Source organism: Microtus pennsylvanicus, chromosome 7, assembly GCF_037038515.1.
Source record: "Microtus pennsylvanicus isolate mMicPen1 chromosome 7, mMicPen1.hap1, whole genome shotgun sequence".
In the NCBI taxonomy this organism is placed as follows: Eukaryota; Metazoa; Chordata; class Mammalia; order Rodentia; family Cricetidae; genus Microtus; species Microtus pennsylvanicus.
In genome coordinates, this window is record NC_134585.1 from 120905920 (window position 1) to 120930143 (window position 24224).

The following is a 24224-nucleotide window of genomic DNA, read 5'->3' on the forward strand; positions in this document are numbered from 1 at the left end:
TTTGTTATCATTGTTGCCTGTTTCCATCCACAGGAGCCTATTCTGACTTCCTAGAGTTCATCACCCATAGCTCCATCCATTTAGCAAGAGTTTTGCAGTACTCCTGAACTAATTTTTCTTTGCAGTTTTTGCCTTTTCTGTCCGGCAACGTTGTAAACTTTCATTCGAGTGGAGTCAGTATATCCTTAAATCTCTGTGCCTATCTTAGGTCAGGCAATAGTTGATCAAGGTTGTAGTTGACAGCTTGAGCTGTGTTCTGTCCTGTTGGGAAACTATAGGAACTGGGGCAAGAGGAGGATGCATAATAATAAAAAGTGGATGTGTTCACAGTTTGAGTCCCGAGTAATGTCTTCTCTTTATTAGATACCAATTTGCTGAGATGGTGTCTTTTTAAAATATGGTAAAACACATATAACAAGATTTATTAGGGTAGCCATGCCAAAGCATACATTACAGCTCAGTGGAATGAATAATGTTTGCATTGTTATATTTCCATCACCACCGTTCATCTATCCTGCAGGACGAAACTCTCAATACCTCATTCTCCACTTCCCTTTAGCCTCTACACACTAGCATTCCATTTTCTACCTTATAAAATTTGACACTACATTTCCCACAGATAGACTCAAATGGTATTTGTGCTTGTGTTATTCACTTGGCATAATGTTCTCCAGGTTCATCTTTGCTGTAGCATATGACTGCAATTAAGGCAGCATGGTACCATGCTGCATGTAGACACCACGCTTTATTTGCTCAGTAATGAATGCACAAGTACTTGAGTTGATTCCATCATTTGGCTCTAGTTAGTAATGGTCCAATCAACACCAGTATAAATTACTTCTTTGAGTATATGATTTCAATTTATTGAGTAGATATCAAGAAATGGAGTTTCAACACCACATGCTAAGGCAGGTTGCTTTCTATAGTGGTGACATCATCCCCAGTCCCATCCCAGCAGCATCCACAGTCCCATCCCAGCATCATCTGCAGTCCCATCCCAGCAGCATCCACAGTCCCATCCCAGCAGCATCCACAGTCCCATCCCAGCATCATCTGCAGTCCCATCCCAGCAGCATCTGCAGTCCCATCCCAGCATCATCTGCAGTCCCATCCCAGCAGCATCTGCAGTCCCATCCCAGCAGCATCCCCAGTCCCATCCCAGCAGCATCCACAGTCCCATCCCAGCAGCATCCACAGTCCCATCCCAGCAGCATCCACAGTCCCATCCCAGCATCATCTGCAGTCCCATCCCAGCAGCATCCACAGTCCCATCCCAGCAGCATCCGCAGTCCCATCCCAGCAGCATCCACAGTCCCATCCCAGCAGCATCCACAGTCCCATCCCAGCAGCATCCACAGTCCCATCCCAGCAGCATCCACAGTCCCATCCCAGCATCATCTGCAGTCCCATCCCAGCAGCATCCCCAGTCCCATCCCAGCAGCATCCACAGTCCCATCCCAGCAGCATCTGCAGTCCCATCCCAGCATCATCTGCAGTCCCATCCCAAGTAGCACCATTCACAGCCCTACCCGAGTGTGCAGGTCTCAAGTTCTCCACATCCTTGTCAACTGTTGTTATTTTTTGTGTTTTCTTAAAAACCAACCATCCCAATGTGATGTAGTATGGATTTCACTGGAATGTATTATTTCGGTTTCAAGTTTATCGTACCGATTCCTTAATATAGTTGAAGCGGCTTGGCTTATGGTTCTCTGTCTCACCTTCATGTCCTTGTCTCCTGATGAATGAGGGAGTAGGGAAGATGACTCCTCAGCTAAGAGCAAATGTGTTCAGACCTGGATTTGGTAGTTGACTGACCGCAGTACTAAGGATGTAGTCAGAGCCGTGATACCTCTGGCTCTAGGGATATAGGACAGAGGACACATGGAGGCTCTCTGGAAATATGTTTTCTTTTGAATTAACTTATTTTCACTTATCTATCTATTGTTTTATTATATAGAAAGCAAAGACTGAGCCAAATTCAGAATTAATCAATTGCTTTCAAATCCTGTTATGCATGGTACCTTATGTGCAGTCTGGGGGGAGAGAATCAAAGGGGCAGAAGATAGAGAAGTCTAATTCTCCTGTTCTCTGATGCCACCATATGGACCTGGAGAATGAGCACACTGGGGGACCGACAGTGTGAGATGGTACCTGAAGGTCACAGAGGATGAGAAGGCCGCTCTGGAGAGGAGACAGCAGGGGAAGGCTCTGACATGCCCCTTGGAATGTTTATTCCAGTGACCTCTCCACGGGACACATCCCAAAACAACTCAAAACTACAAGGCTAGAACTGAGAACACAGAGTCAAATCTTGGCTCTAAACATGCTGATCCCTTGTCCCAGGGACCTAGCTCTACAATGTCAATTTTGGAGATCTAGAGGCTATGCATCAAAACCCTGTGTGGTTTAAAGGAAAACTGGGGCCTTTGTGTGTGGTTCACTCCTTCATGCACTATGGACAAACCACCACTGTTTACCTGCTAGGAAGACACTGGTAAAGGGGACATAAATCCTGTTTACTATCACTAAACAACTTAAAAAGTGGTTCTTGGTGGTACCTGGAGCAGAAATATCAAGATTGTTGTGTGGACTTTTTCAAGGAAACAAACGAGCATCAGCCCTTCTAGGATATGGCTCCAATGGCAGGTCAGAGAAATGATTCCGTTTAAGTCTAGCTCGGTGGATCAGAGAGCCCAAGTAGAGTCACTTAAAGGAGCATGGCAACTTATGAGTGCCTGAAGAGCTGAAGAAAATGTCTTGCCCAGCAACCATCAGACAGCTCTGTCTATTCAGGAAGGGGTCAGGCCTCCTTTTTCCATCACAGACATTAGTGGGCCCAATCTCTTGTGACTCTCATGCAGGTTATCACGGCTCGAGAAAGTTCAGAAGGGCAATGGCCAAGCCATTCCTGGAGGACAGCATTCACGACATTCTCCCCTTTCCTCCTTGTTCTTACATTATTTCAGCCCCTCTTCTTTAATATTCCCTGAGGTTTAAAGGGGATGGTTTAGATGTCCCTTTCACAGGTGGGTGTTCAGCAATCTTATTTTCTCAGGGTTTTTTGACCAGATGTGAGTCTCTATCTTAACTGGCAACCACCGCATATAGAAGTTTACTTGACCAAGGACGACAGCAGTAATAGCCATGAATGTAAACATTGATGCTGAGAGGACAGTTTGACAGACACATCACATCCATTTTGCAGAACAACAATGTTGTTTCCCCACCAGGGTCTAGGGCTTTCCCATCTACTTGTTTTTGACTGGACTCCTGGGTACCAGATGTGATTTCCCTTCTGTGGATTGAGCCTTAAGGCCAGCAAGAAAGCAGTTTTGCCATAAAAGTCATGATTGTACAAGTGGATGCATCTTGCCTAGCATGTTGGTAGTGCAGCGTGCAGAATCTCTAGCTGGGTAAGAATGTTGACGGCAATGCTCTCCAGTAGCTTCTGACACTATGACAGCTAGCCAGCAAGAAAGGAAGCTCTGTCTCAACCTCAGCTTCATTTCTCTGCTCTATGACCAAGGCCTGCAGGGTGTTCAGTAATAAGGTCTTATTGTCTAGTTTCAGTGGGAAACGAATAGCAAAATTAATAGCCTATATTTTGGGGGGATCCTCAGGGACCTCCCTGATTAATAATTTGTAGGAAGGTAAACTATTCCTGGTGCTGAGAGTTTCATCTAATCACTTTGTGGCTTTTGAGAGCATCTCTGGGTCACTGTCCCTCCATCAGCCCTACCTGCTTGCTGAGAGGGCCTTGGCCTGGACATAATTTCCAACTATAGTATATTTTCTTGAAGGCAAGAGTTGTGCACCTACTTCTCTGGGTGGTAGTGATTATAAGGCTGTACTCCTGGGACAAGGTTAGTCTTTTCCACATGCAATGTTATGTCAGAACTCTGGCTTTATACACATCTTATCACATTTGATTTTGAATGACCCAAACAGGACCTTTCCCAACTCATAGAGACCATTTCTTACCATGGGATTCATCAGAACTACAGAAGCCCCATACCTGGTCCGTGATGAATCTACCATTTTCTTCACTCTTCTGGGAATTCAGGACTACTTTACCCAGTGAACTGGGCTCCAGACACTGCCTCACTCATGCTCGACTCTGCCGTGGCCCCTGTTCTTCCTCTATTGACCCCTCGTACCTGGTATTTACAGATACCTCAGGTGCAGCAAATAACCAAGTATCCCTCATCTTGTCTCCGATTATGAAAACTCCGTCTTATTCAATTTCTACACTTTAGCACTCAGACTGATCTTACCTCCCCCCAAGTCCCACAACCTCATGAGCTGTGCTGTGAGAGTCTCATTTCTTGTTTCTTTTCCAGTTTAAGCAGTTCTGGGGCATATTATTCTCTGATTATCTATGGCCTCTACAGTTCCCTACTATAACCTCTATCTGCATGGTGTACTAGGGATGGATTTCCCTTCCTATATATTAAAAGTCAGACATGAGGGGCACAATCTATCACTTCTTCCTTACGGTCTCCCTCCTCACTATCTTATTTTCCCCAAGGATTCAAATTTTCAAGAAGAGACTTGTGAAGGTCAGTCTTAGTTGTTAGTTCGACTGCATCTGGAATCAACCAAAACCCAAGCAGCTGGACATTTCTGTGAGGATTTTTCTCAACAGGATCATTTGGCGTGGAAAGGCCCATCCTAAGTCTGGGATCTACCTTCATAATGGAAGCCCACATCAGAGGACATAGAACAAGGAAGTTTTCTCTTCATGCCACCTTGTCTTCATCCTTTCAAGCTCAACCAATCTGTTGCATTCCTCTACTGGCACTGGAACCAACTTCTTTGGGGTTCCAGTATGGACTGAAGACCAGCTGAGACATCCATCCTTAAAGACGGAACAACTACCAGATGGATTTCTGACTTTTCTACTCTGTGGGAACAGCCATTGTTGGACTAGCCAGACCACAGTCCATAAGTCAATATAATAAATCATATATGAATTTGAATGTTTATATTCATTATATCAGTTCTGTTCCTCTAGAGAAACTTGATTAATACATGTTTATTTAGCATATATTTAACCTGTGTCCTTTCCTTTATGGTTCCCAACCCCACCTTAAGAAACAGTAAGCCAGCACCGTTTTTCCCCTCCCTCTTTTTCAAATGCTAACATAGAGGTTAATGTCTATCTGTTTTTTCCCTTGTTTTTATTCCTCCTTTATCCAGACAAACTCTTTCCAGGCAGCTCAGCTTCAGTTGTATGCCCAAAACAAGGGCCATGCAACTGACATCACAGGCTGCCTAAGTAATATCCAGTCCTCTGTGTGTTACTTTCAGGGACTGTAATATACTCCGTACTCCATCAGCTGTTTTGAAGACACCTTAGGCTCATATGGTGGGGCTACATTCATGAAGAAGGCATGTCATTCCATGCATCACAGCTGAAGACAGTCACCCTTCAGATGAAGCGGCATTAATTGCATGTGTCTTGCCCACACCAAGTCCTATGGGGACAAGAAGCCAAGCCCTTCTATGCCACATGGGGAAGGATGGCTACAGTGAGATTGTTTCCACAGATGCCCCACCAGCTTAGCTTCAGCAACTACAGATAGTTTCCAAGAGCTTCCCCCAAACTCATCAATAGTTCTGTCACTTTCCATGCCAGGCACAAAGTGTTACATGAACTTTCTCTGGAAACACAAAAACAAAAGGTTAAAGATGATTCCACATACCTGTAACTTGGTTACCGATGAGTTCACTATGATTAGCACGGGTGAGGGGCTTCTTACAGGAATATGGGCAACTTATGAATGGCTATAGCACTGAAGAAAGTGCCCCTCTCCTAACAGTAGTGAATCAATCACAAATCCTCAGCGAGAGTAACATTGACTGCCAATATCCTTGCCCCACATCCAGCCAAAACAATTTTATTCAGGACTTATGTGTAACTGCAGTTTCTGAGAACGTGAGGTCACCAGCTATGTCATGGCTAGAGCCTGGCCTTCTAAGAGTGTGCACTAGGCTCTTGTTATAAATGCAAACACATCTCATAAACTTACCAAAGCAGAGACATTGATAGGCTCTGTTCTAACTAGGCCTCCAGTGTTTCTGTTGCCTGGTAATGTTTGGTCGTCATTGAACCAGTGAAACACCCTATGCAGGTAGAATATGCATGCATACACACACAATAGGTGGATAATGTGTGTGTGTATAAAGTCTTCTCCTAAAATAATCTAGGTTGCTGCTTACTGGTACCCCTCCTATCTCCCTACCTCCTTACCTCCATGCCATGGGGATTCTGTGGAACCTTAGTGCAAAACTGGCTTTCTTATTCACTGTTGCCCACCTCAGCTCATCCCATTCCTTTGGTCAACCAGCAACACCTAGAAACACTCTTCCTGAGATCCCAGTAAGAGATCCCCACACTGGCCTGGGAATCACGTAGCCAATTTCCTTTTGATACTTCATTGTGATTGCTCTTATCTTGTCCCCAGCCCTGAAGCAGGCTGCTTGCACGTTCCTCCCTGCTGCTGCCCCTCCACTAACTGAGGACTCAGCTCTGGGACAGACCCAGAGTCCCTTGGCCCTTTCATCCCTGTCTCCCCAAATGCTTTCTTTGACTTACTAAAACTTATTTTAGGAACCCCTTCTTCCACAACAACTCCAACAACTTGGGGACCCCTTCTCGGTGGGAACAGGAATGCTTTAGTTCTTTCCCAAAGCCATTTTCAGGCTTTCCTCCAGCCCTTCTCTGTGGCCCTCTGTCACCACCAACATGCAGGACCACACTCTGCTGAGGAACCCACAGGTGTGACACATTCCTAAGATCCAGAGAGGTCTGCAAAAACCAAGGAACAGAACACCTACCCAACAAAGACAAGACCATACATCAACACCTAGAATCCCAATTCTCTCAAACCCAGGTGCTTAGACACTTGCAAAAACACTAACAGCCAAGACAAATAGGCCTCCACCAGAATCTGGTAACCCTACTACAGAAGGCAAGGACTTCAAAATAAAATAACTATCTTGAATATGTTCAAAGATCTTAAAGAGGATATGAATAAATCCCTTAATAAAGTCCTTGAAAATACAGAGAAACCGTGAATGAAAACGACCAACTTTATTAATAATAGGAATAGTGGAAAGAAAGGAAACCCAGATCAAAGGCACAGGAATAGTTTCTAACAAAATCACAGGAGAAAATTTCCCAACAAAAATTTTACAGGTATAAAAATTATACAGATTCTTAAACAGACAGAACAAGAAAATAAATTCCCCATGATACATAATAAACAAAACACTAAACATACAGAACAAAGAAAATATTAAAAGTTGAAAGAAAAAAGATCAGGTAACATATAAAGACAAACCCATTGGAATATCACCTGAATTCTCAATGGAAATTCTAAAAGCTTACAGGCTTGACAGATGTTTTACAAACTCTAAAAGATCATAGATGTCAGCACAGCCTACTATACCAACAAAACATCTATCACCAATAGATGGAGAAAGAAAAACATTTCATTATAAGGCCAAACTCAAGCAGCATTTATCTACCAAGCTAATTCTACAAAAACCCCCCTCAAAAAAGTTTAAGTATGACATCGTTAATCACACCCAAGAAAATGCAAAGAATAAATAACCCCAGATCAGTAAATCGAATGAGCAGAGAAAAACACACACCATCATAACAAAATAGCATGAATCTATAAACACTGTTCATTGGTGGGGTTCAAGATTAGTGGTCTCAGTTTAAAGACATAATGAGAGAATGGATGTGAAACCAGGATCCAGCCTTCTGCTGCACCCAAGAAACACACCATAACATCAAGGATAGATATTACCTCAGGGAAAAAGGATGGAGAAAGGTATTCCAAGCCTGTGTTGTTTTATAGTTGAATTGAGTCCATTGATTTTAAGAGATATTAATGACCAATGGTTGTTAATTCCTGCTATTTTTTTGGTAGTAGTGGTTATGTGTTTTCCTTCTTTGGGTTTTGCTGGTGGGGTGTTATCTGCTGCCTGTGATTTTGTGGATGCAGTTAGCTTCCTTGGGTTGGGGTTTTCCTTCTAGTACTTTCTGTAGGGCTGGGTTTGTGGATACATATTGTTTAAATCTGGTTTTGTCATGGAATATCTTGTTTTCTCCATCTATGGTGATTAAAAGCTTTGCTAGGCATAGTAGTCTAGTTTTGCATCTGTGATCTCTTAGTGTGCAGCACATCTGCAGAGGACCTTCTGGCTTTCATGGTTTCCATTGAGAAGTCAGGTGTAATTCTGATAGGTCTACCTTTATATGTTACTTAACCTTTTTCCTTTGCAGCTCTTAATACTCTTTCTTTACTCTATTTGTTTTGCATTTTGTTTTTTATGTGTTGAGGAGACTTTTTTTTTTTTTGATCCAGTGTATTTGGTGTCCTGTAAGCTTTCTTGTACCTTCAGAAGCATTTCCTTCTTTAGGATAAGAAAGTTTTCTTTTATGATTTTGTTAAATATATTTTCTGTGCCTTTGAGCTGGAGTTCTCCTTCTTCTAACCTTATTTTTCTTAGGTTCAGTCTTTTTATGGTGTGCTAGATTTCCTGGATGTTTTGTGTTAAGAATTTGTTGGATATAATGTTTTATTTGAACAATGAATCAATTTCTTCTACAGTGTTTTCAACACCTGAGATTCTTTCCTGAGTCTCTTGTAGTCTGTTGGTTATACTTGCCTCTGTAGTTCCTGTTCATTTACCTAGATTTTCCATATTTAGAATTCCCTTGGTTTGTATTTTCTTTATTGCCTCTATTTCAGTCTTCAAGTCTTGAACTGTTTGCTTCACATGTTTGATTGTTTTTTTTTCTTGTATTTCTTGGTTTTCTTTGAGGGATTTATTAATTTCTTCCAATTTTTTCTTTGTCTTTTCTTCCATTTCTTTAAGGGAGTTTTTCATTTCCTCTTTAAAGAAAGTTCCTCATCATTTTTTTTAATAAAGTTAGGTTTAAAACTGTATTCTTCTGCTTCTTCTGGGTTGGGAGGATCAAGTCTTCCTATTGTGTGGCCACTGGGTTTGGGTGTTACCATGTTGCGTTTTAGGTTGTTGGATGAATTCTTGCATTGGTACCTATCCATCTCTTCCTTCAGTTGATGTGCGCAGTGACTTTGCCACTTGGTCCAATCCTTGTAGTGACTGTCTGAGTGTTTGGGAATTTACCTTGGTCTGTTCTGTACTGTCAATGTCTGTGTCTCAGAGGGCTACTGAGGTATCTCTTAGCCTGCTCCTCGGTCTTCTCTCCTGGTTCGCTCTCCTGATCCTCTCTGTGCAGTCACAGCTTGTGCTTTAGAGGTCCTCTCTCGGTCCTCTCTCTTGGTCCTCTCTCTTGGTCCTCTCTCGGTCCTCTCTCTTGGTCCTTGCTTTTGGTTCTCTCAGCAGAAAACTCTCCTGCTGTCTGGCTAGAGAAGCCAAGGCAGTTGGGGGAGAGCCCCAAAGTTTTGCCCCACTATGGAGGGCCTAGAGAATGGGGTGTCCTGCTGCGTGGTTGATCACTCACCTCTTGATCCTCTCAATATTGTAGCAAGTTGTGTTTCAGAGTTCCACTGAAGTTGCAGGAGAATAGGCGAGTTTGGGGGCAGGATGGGGCTTGTATCTTGTGTGAGGGGGTGTCCAGTGGATGGGGGTGGGTATTGGGGGAGCCTACATGCAGGAAACTCTCCTGCTTGCTGGCTTTAGAAGCCTATGCAGTTAGGGGAGTGGCCCGAGGTTTTGTCCCACTATGGAGGGCCTTGAGAGTGGGGTGTCCTGCTGTGTGGCTAGTCACTCACCTCTTGGTCCCCTCTGTATTGTAGCAAACTGTGTTTTAGAGTTCCACTGAGGTTGCAGGAGGATCCCATAGACACATTTCAACATCCCTTCATTATAAAGGTTCTGGAGAAACTAGGGATTATAAGGGACACACAGCAACTTAATAAAGGCAATTTACAGCAAGCCCATGGCTAACATCAACCTATTTATAGAGAGAAACTCAGAGGAGTTCTACTAAAGTCAAGAACAAAACAAGGACACACACTCTCCATATATATATATATGACTTCAAGTAGTATATTAATTATTCTCCATATATATATTAATTATTCTCCATATATATATACATATATATAATTAATATACTACTTGAAGTCTTAGCTAGAGCAGTAAGACACTGAAGGAGCTCCAGGAAAAGAAGAAGTCATTGTATCTTTCTGTGCTGAAATATGATTTTATACATTAAAGACCCCAGAAGTCTACCAGGATATTTCTACAAGAGCTGATAAACACTTTCAGCAAAATAGTAGAATATAAAGTTAATATACAAAACCCAGTTAGCCCTCCTATATACAAGACACAAATGAATTGACAAAGAAATCAGGGAAGTGATACCTTTCACAATAGCCTAAAGAAACAAACAACAACAATCACAAAAATTTGGATAATTCTAGCCAAGCAAATGAAGGGCTTTTATGATGATAACTTTAAGAAATTGGATAAAGAAATTGAAGAAGATATGAGAAGATGGAAACATTTCTATACTCATGGATTGGTAGAATTAATTTAATAAAAATAGCCATCCTACCAAAAGCTTTTGATAGGCATTCTATTATACATATAACCACAGAGGTCAGGTATTGGGTTAGAGACACAGGAGAGGGGAAGAAGTGTCTTAGTTAAGGTTACTATTGCTGTAATGAAACACCCATGACCAAATGCAAGTTGGGGAGAAAAATGTTTATTTGCCTTATACTTCCATATCATAGTCCATCACTGAAGGAAGTCATAACAGGAACCTGGAGGCAGAAGCTGATGCCAGGCTATGGAATTGAACTGCTTACTAGCTTGCTCCACATGGCTTGCCCAGCCTGCTTTCTTATAAAATCCAGAACCACTAGTTCATGAATGGCCTCACCCACAATGGCCTGGGCCCTCCCACATCAATCACTTTATCAGAATAAGGACCTATCTCCACCATTCTTTTAAATACATTGCTGTACAATGACCCCCATTCTGAGGTGGACAGGGGTAAGGCCTCCCTCCTCAAAATGTAGAAGAAACATTTAGTTGCCTGCAATAAAAAGGATGACCATATAGATAATCCTGCAACCTACCTCATGTTTAGGGACCAGGTTACCACACTTGGACTCTTGATGTCAATTATATTCTGTGGCCTGCAGTATCCTCTGTAAAAAATTATGTAGACTCTGGCTACCAGGTTTACTGGGATTTGATGTGGGAAGATGGTAGACAATGATAGAAAGGAGCACTTTCTGACATTGGTGGTAATTGTCCTTGTCTCCCATCATGTCAAGAAAATACTGTCCAACAGCAGTCCCTTCCACCTCTGCCCTTCACAGACTGTCCCACAGCCGTCCCCACCACCTCTGCCCTTCACAGACTGTCCCACAGCCGTCCCCACCACCTCTGCCCTTCACAGACTGTCCCACAGCCGTCCCCACCACCTCTGGGCCCTTCACAGACTGTCCCACAGCTGTCCCCACTACCTCTGTGAAAGACCCTCGGAGAGGACCTTCCCTCCAACGAAGACCCCAGAACTCAGGACACTCCGAGACCACAGGATGCAATTAGCAAGAGGTTTATTAGGTAAACACAGGTACCTGTGGGCCTGCAGACTGGGAGGAGGTCTTTTTATAGGAAAGAGGGCTGCAAAAGCAGATTACAGAAGCAGATGCGTGGTTATTGGTCGGTTGGAATGAGGCAAGAGGCATAAGTGGTTTTTCCTTTCCCAGCACAGATGTATGGCAACAGATATCCTGTTGTATAGATGTCCTATCTCACAGATATCCTGCTTTGCAGCCAGGGGCCAAGACCTCACTCTGCACTTACATCTGTTTGTCAAGAGCCTTGCGAAATGACATTACAGCAGCTAAGCTGGGATCTTTCATAGGGGGAATTGGTCCTTTTGTAAACTGCTAATATTCTAAGTTTGGCACATGTGCTGACTACAGGTATCCTGTTTTCCTAAGCAAACGGGATGTTCTCATGAGAGCCGGCTAGCTGCAGGTCCTGAAAATCTTTCAAACAAACAGGACGTTCTCACGGGAGCATGCTAGCTGCGGGTTCTGAGGGGGGGTCTGTAGGGTCTTTCACTCTGCCCTCCACAGGCTGTCCCACGGCCGTCCCCACTACCTCTGCCCTTCACAGACTGTCCCACAGCAGTCCCCACTACCTCTGCCCCTCACAGACTGTCCCATGGCTGTCCCCACCACCTCTGCCCTTCACAGACTGTCTACTGCAGACCCCACCACCTCTGCCCCTCACAGACTGTCCCATGGCTGTCCCCACCACCTCTGCCCTTCACAGACTGTCCACTGCAGACCCCACCACCTCTGCCCTTCACAGACTGTCCCACGGCTGTCCCCACCACCTCTGCCCTCTATAATCTTTCCACCCTCTCCCCTGTGATGATCTCTAAGACCTGTGGCTGGAAAGTCTGATACAAATGTCTGGGTTGAGCTCTCTCCAGTGTCTTATTCCCTGCACTTTGCCCAATTGTGAATCTTATTGATCACCATCGACTACAAAAGGAAGCAGCTCTGATGAGGGTTGAAAACTGCTCTAATCTAAAAGTGTAAAAAACAAGTACTGGAAGGAGAGTTTGGTTCTATGAGAAGTTTATTACCCCTATCTGGAGTCAGATGTTGCTTTCCTCTGCCACTGCTTCCCAAACCTCAGAATCAGGCTGTGAGCATGGGCGGGTGATGTGGAATATGGCTTATGTCAGAGATGCTCTTAACCAGCAGATAAAGCTTAGCTGCGAAGTATCTGTCCTTTACCTAGGCATCACACAGTCATGCGGAGGGAGAAACTTCACGTTCTACAATTTGTTCCATCAACTAAGTATCCTTGGATACATAAATATGCCTGCCGTGCACCAGAGAACAGGCCAGCTGATGATGTGAGTGACAAAAGGACGGTGCTCATGTGGATACTTTACTGATTGGTAGGTGGCGGAATAGTCAGATGGTGAGCAGGTTTGCTCTATGGTCACAGGCTAGTGTGACATGACTGGGTGCTACAGAGGATGTGGGCCCATATTTCTACCTGGCATGGCAACCAGAATCCCAGGCCACAACTTGCACCTGCCGCACAGGAGGTGGTCACCTAACATTTACAGACAGGCTGTCCTCAGGGTCAGGATATGCTAATGTTGTTCTGCTCCTTCTTTGTAATTTGGAGGACGCCTGGGATAGAGATGCTAATTCAGCCTACTTGACAGAGCTGGCTACAGAGAAGGAAGATGAAGACCTAGAGGGCAGAGAAAGATGTGAAGGTGCCTAAAGTCATTCGCCTGGTTACCTAGGAAACAGAATGCTAATGAATTTACCCTCAGTTTATGTTTTGGTATAAAGGCTGTTTGGAGAATAAACACAGGTGAATTTTCAGGATGTGAACTCAGGCCTTCATGAGGGATCCCTGAGAATCTCCCTCTTGATTAAGCCAAGTGAGTTGTGTCTATATTCCCATGCCTCCCCTCAGGTCCAGAAGAAATAATTTAGTGTCTGAGCTGGTACCAGACCATGATAAGAGGCTCTATGATATGGTGACTGGGGTGACCCTGGGAAATGGAGGCTAATGGATGATTTTTGTGTTTCTCATAGTCAGGGAGCATCAAAAGTTAATCTCTCTAAATATGAGATATCCTGATCTGCGAAGTGAAACTAGATATACAGACTTTACCTCATCTACCTGCCATAGGCCTCATGTTCTGCCAAGAAATCTTGAGCTGAGCTAACATCTTTCCCCGGCTCCCTAAAGTTATGCCCATTAAGAAGAAGGCCATTTGTCAGCCTGCGTCAACAGATCCACTCATGTGACAAGTATTTACTGGGGCTTGGCTAACTGCCACGAAGTGGTTGATCTTGGAGATGCATTAATGAGTGACGTAGATAACATATGTGATATGGAAGGCACGGGGAGTCCTGGAAGCACGGAAGAGGAGTGTGTAGTGGGCCAAGTGTTCAGGAGGCAACTACAGGTCATAGATGGAAGCTGACTGTGATGAGGAAGGAGGAAACTGGCTCAGGACGGTGTTGCGACAGTCATACTGCCAGCATGACTTAAAGACAGGCAGGCTAGGGAGGGAGACATGGCTCCTCACTGGAGAAACATTTCTCTTGGTGCCCAGTACTGTATGTCATGATGATGTCATGATGGTTTCAGGACTCAGTCTTCAGACCTCCTTCAATTACCTTTGCATCAGAAAGTTGAGGATAGTACACTTTAAGAGGAAGTGACCTGGATTCTAGGTGTCTTCAAGCTATGAGGAAGAACTGAGGTGTAAACTGCTAGCCCAATGTTGGTTATAAGTTCAATATGAAAACCCAATTTAAGGCCTAGACTAGCTGCTCTTAGGAGTCATTCTGTATACAGTTACATGCATGAAGAGAGCTTGGTTGATTATAATCCTAGTAAAGAGTGAAATTACCTATTCTACAAGGTGATGGTCCCTTGTTCTTAACAGCTGTGCAATGCCTGAAGGTGTTGTTCTTTGTGGCCCAGGCAATGCTTCCTGGGTCCTGTTGCCAATTGCAGTGAAGACAGGGGGTGGTAGCCCACTGTCCACTAAGCACCATAGGAGGCTGGAATCCTTCCTCATATGTCCAGTAACTTGCTGCTGTGTTAGTATCTGCTGCACTGTACAAACAGAGAGGTTGACTGGTATGTCTAAACACATGTCTAAGAGCTGCCACTGCTAGAACCCAAGCTTATGATTATTGTGCTCTCAATACTTCCCATGGGAGGAAGGCTACTGGTATATTCTGAAAGAAGCAATATAGTTATAGTTTTTCTTATTTGAAGCAACTTCCATTCAGAAAACAAATCAGTCACCACGTAAAACTTAAGGAATCAAAATCAGTGAAAATACACCAGCAAAAGAAGATTCTAGTTTTTTTTATTAATTTAAGATTCTAGTTTTAAATCAGGGGAACAAAACAGGACGATTTGGAAATGGAATGTGTCATTTATCCATGCATAAAGATACTGAGTTTAATTTTATGCCACTAATTATTCTGATAATAGGATAGATAGTGATAGCTGATAAGAGGATAGATAGATAGAAGATAGATAGATGATTGATAGATAGATAGATAGATAGATAGATGATATGATAGATAGATAGATAGATGATAGATAGATAGATAGATAGATAGATAGATAGATAGATAGTGATAGCTGATAAGATGATAGATGATAGACGATAGATAGATTGATAGATAGATAGACAGATAGTGATAGCTGATAAGATGATAGATTGATAGATGATAGATAGATAGATAGATAGACAGACAGATAGTGATAGCTGATAAGATGATAGATGATTGATTGATAGATAGATAGATGATAGATAGATAGATAGATAGATAGATAGATAGATGATAGATAGATGATAGATAGATAGATAGATAGATGATAGATAGTGATAGCTGATAAGATGATAGATAGTGATAGCTGATAAGATGATAGATAGTGATAGCTGATAAGATGATAGATGATTGATTGATAGATAGATAGATAGATAGATGATAGATAGATAGATGATAGATAGATAGATAGTGATAGCTGATAAGATGATAGATGATAGATAGATAGATGATAGATAGATAGATAGATAGATAGATAGATAATAGATAGATAGATGATAGATAGATAGATAGATAGATAGATAGATAGATAGATAGATAGATAGACAGATAGATAGAAAGACAGTGATAGCTGATAATATGATAGATAGTGATGGCCTGGGACAGACCACCAAACAAAGCACAGAATCTGGTTACCAAGGAATTGACTTTATAGCACAGAAAAATGCATAATTAATAGACATAATGTTAAATTATGTAACAGATTAAATACTGGAACTAAAAATAATATAACAATGTAGCTTAGAGATGATGAGTAAGAAAATCAAGGCATCATAAAAATGTAAATACCGAACAAAATGAGTGGGACAGAGAACTCCCAGGAAGTGGGAATGGCATCCTAAGGTACAGATCTGAATTCAGCAAGTTGAGCGGATTTGGTTTTGGTGATTTTCTTACTATTCAATTCCTCATCTATAAAATGTGGCTAACAAGTTATACATCTGGTCTGGATCACAGTGAAGATAAAATGAAATATAACTTAAAATATCTCACACATTATCAAGCACTAAACATATATTTGCTTTTGGCACTGAAATATTAGCCCTCTGGGGAGAGGAAGAGGGAAGAGGCAATGCTTGGAGAAATGCATGCTGGATAGGGGAGGCCGGCTACCAGGGAAGCCAAGCCCTGCCTCAGATAGAGTTGGATGAGCGAAAGGGATGCGAATATGGGAATTCAGAGACACTTTAAGGAGGAAGAATTTAAGGATTGAAAGAATGTGGAACCAGAGAGGAACAGGGATGAGTGAGTTGGTGCGGAACACAGCTTAGGAAAACTCCAAGTCTAGGAGTAATAAAAGATTCATGAGGCAGAAAGTTCGTGTGCTTTGATGAGTGCTTGGTGTTAAAGGACAGCGGGGACATGGTGAGTACCCGTGTGCACTCTGGCCTTGCAGAGCAGCTTTGCCATGGGATGGTTCTCTGGATCAGCTAAAGGAAACAAAATACAAGAGAGGAGGCCTTGAGGTCAATTCAGAACACTATTCAGGCTTGCAGCTGGGTTGGGCCCTTATTCATAAACAGGTATTCTGGCTTTATGTGGCCCAAAGGCAAAGGCAGGGCTGAGCAATGTTAACCATCCACTCCCGTAGGATCTCACTAGCATTCTTCAGAGGCTTGCTCCATCGGTAAGCCAGGAGCTGTTTCCAGGGCACATCATCTCATTCCTCTCACAGCAATGCACAGCTTCTCATTTCAGCTTGTAGGGTCCAAGTTCTAACACCAAGATTGGCGGAGGGTCAGAGGAGCTTGGTAGACTGAAAATAAACAAACATGGCATACTTTATGTACTAGCACCCAAGCCATTAAGCACATGGCAGCCTATGTGGGCCACACGCAGGTAGATACAGCCACACACAAGGACCACTGGTACATAGGCATAAAGACAAACACTCACAGTAAGACCGCTGAGCATAAAGTCCTCTACAGAACCTCACGAATTGGTTGTTTTGGTTTTGCCAGGAATAGCTGTTTAACATTGCTTACTCTTGGGTTCCCCAGACATTCAATGTCGACCATTTTACCCATCTACCATGAGCACCATTGGGCATCTCAGCCCATGACAGAGACTTATATCAGCAGTACCTTGTCTAAATGCAAACTGGCCCTAATGATCCTCTGATAACCCTGCTATGGAATGGATTTCTGGTGCATTGTAGTGTTGAGGAGAATCACTGATTCAAAAGATGGTGGCTATAACAAACATGTTTCCAAATTTTTAGATACTATCTTCTGGAGGCAGAGGAAAGTTACGGAATTCATTTACCCTCTTCTACCCTTGAACGCACTGACTGGAAGAAACTCGGGTTTTTTCCCCAGGACATTCCCAATCCAAAAGAGTCAAATCTTGAAGTCTTGGCCTTTCTTCTTCCCCATCCAAATCACCAGCCATTAAAAATAAAAAGGCTCTAAAAAGTAAACAAAAGTACATTAAATACAAACAAACAGTCACAGCACTAGGGATCTATAGAAGGTATTTGTTTTTAAGCCAAGGGATCTTCAGACTTGTCATGGAATGATACTTATTTTACAGAAGATTTTTATATGTGATTACATTCATTATCTTTATTTAGCATGATCCAGTTATGTAACTCTTGAGCATACAGGCAAAGTAGCTGTGTATTGTACTACAGAGGTAACTTGCTCATTCATGTTCATTGCTGTGCTTTTCACAACCTCCAAGAAATAAATAAAAAAACAAAACAGATGCCTATCAACTGATAAGTGGATAATGGCGATGTGATAAATTTACCCAACTGAATATTATTCAACTGTCAAAAAATAAAATAATGAAATTCACAGGTAAATGGATGGAGCTGGAAAACACTATACTGAATAAGATAACCCAGACCCAGAAAAGCAAAATGCCACATGTCCTTTTTTTTTTTTTTTTTTTTTTTTTTTTGGTTTTTCGAGACAGGGTTTCTCTGTGGCTTTGGAGCCTGTCCTGGAACTAGCTCTTGTAGACCAGGCTGGTCTCGAACTCACAGAGATCCACCTGCCTCTGCCTCCCGAGTGCTGGGATTAAAGGCGTGCGCCACCACCGCCCGGCTGCCACATGTCCTTTTCATGTGTGGATGCTAGCTTTGAATATTTTTTTCTTTAAAATTGTGTTTACACAATCAAAATATAATTACACAACTTCCTCAATTTCCTTTCCTCCCATCAGCATCTCCTACGTGCCTCCTCACTCTCAAATTGATTGCTTCTTTTTAAATCTCTTTTGTGCGAGCGTGCGTGTGTGCGCACGTACACACACACACACACTACTGAACCCATTTAGCTTTGCTTATATGTGCTGCATGTGTCCAGGACTGACCACATGGGATTAGACCTAAGAGGGAGGTTATCCCTGAAGGCAACTGATGCTCCTTCTTTCAATTGGCCGTTGACCACCTGAAGCTCTTTCCCTCAGGGTGTGACCAAGTGAAACTCCCCTCGTCCCCACTGGCATGTCCACTGGTGTTGCCATCATAGTGGCCTCTCATTCAGGCAATCATATTATTGAGAAAATACTCCTGGCAGCATTTTCCCTCTCGTTTCTAGGGGATTCAATCTATGCATAGACTCACGGGGCTTCTGGCTCTTAGGATCTTTCAACTCTCTCTTCCACAAGTTTCCCTGAGCCTTAGGTTTGGCAATTGTGCTGCAAAAGTATCAGCTGAGATAGGCATCCTGTAGGGACCTGTTTCCTGCATTTCTCTCAGCTGTGAATCTTTAATGGTCTCCACTGTTGTACGATGGAGCTTCTTTGACACTTACCTGTGGATAAGGTAAGGATTCAGAAAACAGTCATAAATTATATTGTTTTAGGAGCTTAGCAGTAGTAGGGTCTCCTCTTGGGTCTATGACTTCTTCAGAAAACAAACAATTTATGCCCCCGAGATTAATTCGCTTCCACTGACTGGGCCTTGTGTCCAATTAGACAGTTATTGCTTACCCACAAGATAAAAGCACCGCCATTTCACTATTCTGGGTATCTTGCCAGTCTAGTCACTGGGTGGGACAACTGATTGTTCCTCTACCTTGGCAGCTTACATAGAAACTTCTGAGACTATTAAAACCACTCTTCTGGGAAGAGGCTTCAGGTGAGCCCCAGCTTGACTGTTTCAAGCCCTGCGTACAAAGCTCATTGTGCCTTCAGAAACCGGGTCTTACCTTTAAATTCTGGGAGAAAACTAAAGGCAATGGTAATAGCCTATATTGTTTTGGGAGATGGTCTCTTGGTCTTCGCTGACCAACAAGTCAAGGAAACATTTCTCATATGGGGTACTGGGGTGTTTTTATTTAGGGAGTCCATGGGCTTTGGGGAGAAGCATTATCACCAAGTAGTACAACTACTTCACACACACACACACACACACACACACACACACACACACACGCACACTCACCTCAAAAGTGCATTTCACATAAAGCCACTACAATCAGAGGTTTAGATGAAAAATTAGTTTTATTTAGCATGGACAGGAAGAAGGAATTGGGAGGACCAGAATCCTTAAGTATTAGCACACTGCCAGGGTGGAGGGAAACCTAGGAATGAAGGGTGAAGAGGCCTCCTGGGATGGCTCATCCATCTCTTCTGTCCAAACACTCCCATACCATGCAAACACATTCCTGGATGGGAGCAGGCAGTGTGAGCCCAGTGGAGAGCGGCGGACGAGGAACATCCAGTCACGACCTGTCACAAAGTCACGTGGGCGTTGGAAGGCAGTCCTCCATGCCCAAGCCCTGTCTCACAGGCTTAAGAGCAGGATAAAAAGACGTGACCAGAATGCTTCCATCCACTCACATCTGGAGGTGTCTACAGAGTCTGTGCTGCGTGTCACCCCGGTAAGTGTCCCAAGCACGGGAGCAGGTAATTCTCCAGGATGGCCAGGTCAGAGCAGGAGCGAGGCTGTACAGGCTGCAAAAAACATGAATTATGATGAGAGAAAAGTAGGGTCAGGGTGCTATTTCAAAGTAGAGAATGAGGTAGAATCTGAGAGTATTTGGAGAGGTGTGCTACATTTTCCAAGAGACTAAATTATTTTCTGTTGTTTGCTGTGTCCCTCTGGTTTTGAGGAACGTCGGCCACTTGATTATGTAGGGGGCACTGGAATGCAGTTTTGAAAGTCAGTCAGTCATGTTCATTTTTGGAAAAGATGCACTGAGGACCCTGGTATTAGGGGAAGAAAAAAGAGCCCCTTGATTAGTCAACAGGAGGACACTGTGGGAGCCTTGTACAGGAGCCAGCATGTCTGGAAAGGGCTCCACGGGCTGCCTGGAGACCAGCCAGGGACAGCAGCTGCACTTCTCTTCAGTTTCTCCATGTATAAACTGAAGGTTACAAATCAATCTCAAGGACCTTTTGTAATGGTAAACTGCTGTGGTGCAGTTCCCTGAGGGGCGCAGTGGGCCACAGGGGCAGCAGGTTCAGGCAGGGAGCCTGGCTGGGTGGGAGACCTCTGCAGGTCAGCCAGTCCTACGAGGAGCCCTGGCGGATGAGAGACAGAGACAGATAGGCACTCCATGCAGAGAGAGGGTTTAGGTATAGTTTATTCAGTGAGTTATGGGAGGAAAGGGAAGGGGACAGGGAGGAGGGGGTCGAGGAGAATCTACCTCTTTGGAAGAGAGAGTTTGCAGGCTGGAAGAAGGAAGATCTGCTTGCCTAGGCGGAAGGGGAGGGGAAGTGGGCGGGGCTTGTCTCTTAAAGGGACAGGACAGACCATTACATCTTTTGCACTTATAGCTTGTACATTTCTGCAAAATCAAGTATTTCTGAAATTCCTCCAGAGAGAATTCCTTTGTTCTTTTCTAAAAGAGCTTTTCACCTCTAAACTGTCCTGAGTGTTTTCAGGGGTCTGGGTGATGTGACAGAGTGAGCTCATTGACTAGATACTCAGGAGATTCTAAATGCAATGATTCGTCCTGTCCCTTTAAGAGACAAGCCACACCTCTCCACCTCCACCAAGGCAATCTGATCTTCAGCTTCCAGCCTGAGTCCCTTCCTTTACCTTCTCCTTCTCCAAGAGGCAGCTTCTGTCTCTCCCCACTTCTTCCTTCTCCCTCTCTGTTTCTCTGTCTCTGTCGCCCTCTCTCTCTTCTTCTCTTCTCCCTTCTCCCTTTTCTTTCCATAACCCACTAAATACATATCCAACCTCACTCTGCATGGCATGCCTATCTGTCTGCCTCTTGCCCTCAGTGTGGCTCCCTGTCCAGGACCAGCTGCCTTCAGAGACCTGTAGAGTGGTCTTGTGGCATGCTCATCTGTCTGTCTGTCTTCACGGGACTCCTTGTGGGCCACTGCAGCCACTTGGGGACTGCACCATCCCTGCCTGGGACTGGCTGCTTTTGGTACCTGCTCCTTACTTCTGCTGCTTGGGGACCTGCAACATTCTGCTGCTGAAGCCACTAGGGGATACCCAGCACAGCGTTTCTGCAGCTGAGCCCCCTTGGTATTCGCAGCATTTTCACTTAATCCATTACACTAATGATCAACTTTCTGGGTATATTTGGAGACTGTGTTGCTTAACTGATTCTAAATGGAGTTTGGTGTGAGACACTAAAACAAAGCACCTAGTAAATGGTGAAGGTGGTGAATACCTCATATGCGCTCTTCCTGTGTCTGATCGCAAGACTGACGAGGGAACTAGAAACGAAACTGAAAAGACAATACTGGACAAGGTGGTCTTGGAACTTGGATCTGACTTTTGTGTAACTCTCCCACAGCTCCCGAGCACTCGCCAGTCAAGATGTCCTGCCAGCAGAGCCAGCAGCAGTGCCAGCCCCCTCCCAAGTGCACCCCCAAGTGCCCTCCCAAGTGCCAGACACCAAAGTGCCCCCCAAAGTGTCCTCCTAAGTGCCCCCCTAAGTGCCCTCCTGTCTCTTCCTGCTGTAGTCTAGGTTCTGGGGGCTGCTGTGGCTCCAGTTCTGGGGGCTGCTGTGGTTCAAGCTCCGGGGGCTGCTGCAGCTCTGGCGGTGGTGGCTGCTGCCTGAGCCACCACAGGCCCCGCAGATCTTTCCGTCGCCATCGTCACAGCTCTGGATGCTGTAGCAGTGGTGGCAGCAGTGGCTGCTGTGGCAGCAGTGGTGGCAGCAGTGGCTGCTGTGGCAGCAGCGGGGGCAGCAGTGGCTGCTGTGGTGGCAGCGGGGGCAGCAGTGGATGCTGTGGTGGCAGTGGTGGCAGCAGCCAGCAGTCTGGGGGCTGCTGTTGACCTGGGCTGTGAGAACACTTGAAGCTGTGCAGGAGGAAACCATGTTCAGAAGACCTAGCCCCACCTGCTATTCTGCCTTCTCCTCCTGTCCTCCATCTCGAGGTCACTACAATACTGAAGTTTAACTGTGGAGGTTCTAAATTTGTTCCTATATTGCTTCCTCCCTTCTGGGTTTCAGAGAAATAAAGCCTTTCCCCCATGGTCCTCACCAGACTCTTGTTTGTTTTGCAACCCCAGCAGTCTATCTTGGCAACTATGGGTGGGGAGTGCCCTGACAGCATTTTATAAGCCAAAACGACAAGGGCAGGAACCCTCTCCTTACTTGGGAAAACCTATATTGGGGAAATCTGTTTTAAAATGGGTAATTTCGTCCAGGGTTGGATAAGAAACCACATAATTCTCACTCTGGAGGTGAAAGATTGTCTCTGTTGTTCTTTCCCAGTCCCTAGGGCCCAAGACACTCTTATGAAGACTGACAGATCCTTCATGGCCCAGGGCTCAAGTATGAGGTTGTGAGGTCATTGTAAACTTCTCTGGTCTTTCCCTTTTGGGTCTCTGATCAGTTCTTTCAGGTAGGCTCATGTTTTATTTCTCCAGTGACAGTTTTTACAGTTGAGTATATGTTAAAGGCCTGCTTGCACACAAAAGCTAGGCCCTTTGGGTGGTTTAGTCAAGGAGGTGAGGCCTCCAGCTGGCTCACAACAGAAACGCCCACTCCTTGGCCCAGGATTTGGAACTTTCCCAATCTCTTCAGTATCCTTGGGTGTTAGGTCTTCGTAGTAGTTGTCATTTATTTGAATCATTGGTGCATTTACACAGACCCCTAAACACTCCACTTCTATAAGATTGAAGAGTTGGTCAGGTGTAGTCTCTCCAACCTTTATTCTAAGCTTTCTTTGAAGGGCCTCCAATATTCTGTCAGAACCTCGAAGCATACAAGGTGTAGTAGTGCAGACTTGAATGTGGTACTTTCCTACTGGCTTTCGATTATACGTTGTATAATATGTTGCTACTTCATGTACTCTCATTGGAAGTACATGTAAAACTTCTGCCACCTTGTTCATAGCAGATATGGGCAACCATCCGTTCTGCCTTGGGCTAGATCCAGGACTGGAAGGAAGCACAGCTGCTGCTTTATGCCCTTCTGGGTAGTTTTTCACTATTGCCTCTATCCTCTTATAGTTTTCTGGTGTGAAATCAAATGGAGTATCTGGGTTATTCTCAGGACTATCTCTATGCACAAATAAGGCTCCTCCAGCCCCATTTTGAACAGCTGTCTTATGCAAATTCCTTATATGTCTTACCCACTGAGCAGTGAGGCCAGTTGCCCTGGCCCGCAGTGCCAAGAAAAACATGGCAGACACAAAGTTCTCCAATCCTGACTGCTCTAGGCTGATTCCAGAGGAACGGGACTGACCTCTGATCAGTTCTTGACCCAGTGTCAAGCAAAGGTGACTTGTCATGGTCCAGCCTTGACTGTCCCTACGTTCCAGGGTAAGGGTAGGGTGTGTGGATCAAAAGTGTTGGGCAGAAGAAACAGATACAAAAGAAACACAGAGACACAGGACAGTACTGGGAGGGCAATCCAGTGAATATTGAATGTGCCTACATTTATTTCTTATTATCTTTGAATATCCCAATTGACAAGAGGGAAAGAAAACAAAAGACATTTTTTTTTTTTTTTTTAAATCACGGTGCAAAGAACAAGCAAAGTGATTACCATCGTAATACCCCAAACACCAAGTAACCACATCCTAGGTCAAGATATCCTTGTCAGTAGCCAAACCTTAAGTCAAACTGCTTGTCATTAAGGAACAAGAATAGGCCTGAACTCTCTTTCAGTCAGGGTGGAATGGACCCACTTCTGTGGCCCCTACAAA

The 24224-nt window shown here is 44.1% G+C and overlaps 1 pseudogene; it reads right to left on the reverse strand.

Annotated features, from left to right (window-relative positions):
• Positions 1-22967: 22967 nt before the first annotated feature.
• Positions 22968-23699, reverse strand: LOC142853936 (NADH dehydrogenase [ubiquinone] flavoprotein 2, mitochondrial pseudogene; annotated as a pseudogene).
• Between the last annotated feature and the right edge of the window lie 525 nt (positions 23700-24224).